Here is a 2,184-nt window from a genome sequence, read left to right on the forward strand (position 1 = left end):
CACAAAGACAAGTGACAAAAGTTATCTATGGCTAAGTATAACTTAAAAAATAGAAACTAGTAACATCATTTAAATTAACAACTGTGACATTCCAAAATACAATTTGTGAAAAGCTAAGTTGATCAAATTGTGATCATTATCTAATCTAAGATTATAACCTCTGGGCCGGCCCGTGGCTCACTTGGGAGAGTGTGGTGCTGATAACACCAAGGCTACAGGTTCGGACCCCTATATAGGGATGGCTGGTTGGCTCACTTTGGAGAGCGTGGTGCTGACAACACCAAGTCAAGGGTTAAGATCCCCTTACCAGTCATCTTTCAAAAAAATAAATAAATAAATAAAATATAACCTCTCCTTAAATGATTTAAGCAGGACTTACATTCTTATGATTAAATCTAAGTATAATTGTCTCTAAAGTTTCCACCAACAAACAGCTTGCCCTTAGCAAACATTTTTTCACATTTTTCTTTTTTTTTTTTCAAATATGACCGGTAAGGGAATCTTAACCCTTGACTTGGTGTTGTCAGCACCACGCTCATCCCAGTGAGCAAACTGGCCATCCCTATATGGGATCCGAACCCATGGCCTTGGTGTTATCAGCACCGCACTCTCCCGAGTGAGCCATAGGCCGGCCCTCACATTTTTCCCTACAGCAATTCTTTCAACATCTTCTAACAACAATTAGTATGTTAAATAATCCAAGTACATAATCCCATCCCTAAACAGTGATTACAATTGATTAGATGGGCTTTTGCCTGCTAGCTGTAGACCCTTGTCTCCTAACTGAGGATTTTTGTCCCATACATGCATTACCTAAAAACCCATCTAAAAATCAACTGAGGGGGCCGGACTGTAGCTCACTTGGGAGAGTGTGGTGCTGATAACACCAAGGCCACAGGTTCGGATCCCTATATAGGGATGGCTGGTTAGCTCACTTTGGAGAGCGTGGTGCTGACAACACCAAGTCAAGCGTTAAGATCCCCTTACTGATCATCTTTAATTAATTAATTAATTAATTAATTAAATCAACTGAGAATCAACATATACTCGATTAGAATTGATTAGATAGGGACCGGCCTGTGGCTCACTCGGGAGAGTATGGTGCTGATAACACCAAGGCCACGGGTTCGGATCCTATATAGGGATGGCCGGTTCGCTCAGTGGCTGAGTGTGGTGCTGACAACACCAAGACAAGGGTTAAGATCCCCTTACCAGTCATCTTTAAAAAAAAAAGAATAATTGATTAGATAGGCTTTTTGCCGGCTAGCTGTAGGCCATTGGCTCCTAGCTAAGAACTTTTGTCCTATAAGTTTTTTAGCTAAAGAGCCCTGTCTAAAAATCAAATGAGAATCAAGATTTCTAACCTTCTATATTTCCCCCCTTTTAATTATTAAAAAGAATCAGAAGAAATCAAGGAATTGGAGTCAACGGTGGAAACAAGGACGTTTTGATGAAGAAGAGTCAGCATTACTTCAGTTCGATGAGTCCATTGGAACATGGAACGTAACAGTTTAATCACTATTAAAAAAACACAAAATACATAAGATACTAATTCCAGCAATAATCCAAATTCTTATGTTTAAACTTGAAAATTAGGGGCCGGCCCGTGGCTCACTCGGGAGAGTGTGGTGCTGATAACACCAAGGCCATGCGTTCGGATCCCTATATAGGGATGGCCGGTTAGCTCAATGGCTGAGCGTGGTGCTGACAACACCAAGTCAAGGGTTGAGATCCCCTTACCGGTCATCTTTTTATTTTTATTTATTTTTTATTTATTTATTATTATTTTTTTTTTTAAAAGATGACCGGTAAGGGGATCTCAACCCTTGACTTGGTGTTGTCAGCACCACGCTCAGCCAGTGAGCAAACCAGCCATCCCTATATAGGATCCGAACCCGTGGCCTTGGTGTTATCAGCACCGCATTCTACCGAGTGAGCCACGGGCCGGCCTACTGGTCATCTTTTTAAAAATGAACCCGTGGCCTTGGTGTTATCAGCACCGCATTCTACCGAGTGAGCCACAGGCCGGCCTACTGGCCATCTTTTTAAAAATAAATAAATAAATAAATAAATAAACTTGAAAATTAATGGGTAGGATTAAGCCAATGGGCCTAATAGTAATCTTTTGAGCTTCTTTTTGAAGCTGTGTCATTTGTTGTTGAAGTTTAATTATTAAGTTTTGAA

The sequence above is a fragment of the Galeopterus variegatus genome, unplaced genomic scaffold (assembly GCF_000696425.1).
Source record: "Galeopterus variegatus unplaced genomic scaffold, G_variegatus-3.0.2 Scaffold619, whole genome shotgun sequence".
In the NCBI taxonomy this organism is placed as follows: Eukaryota; Metazoa; Chordata; class Mammalia; order Dermoptera; family Cynocephalidae; genus Galeopterus; species Galeopterus variegatus.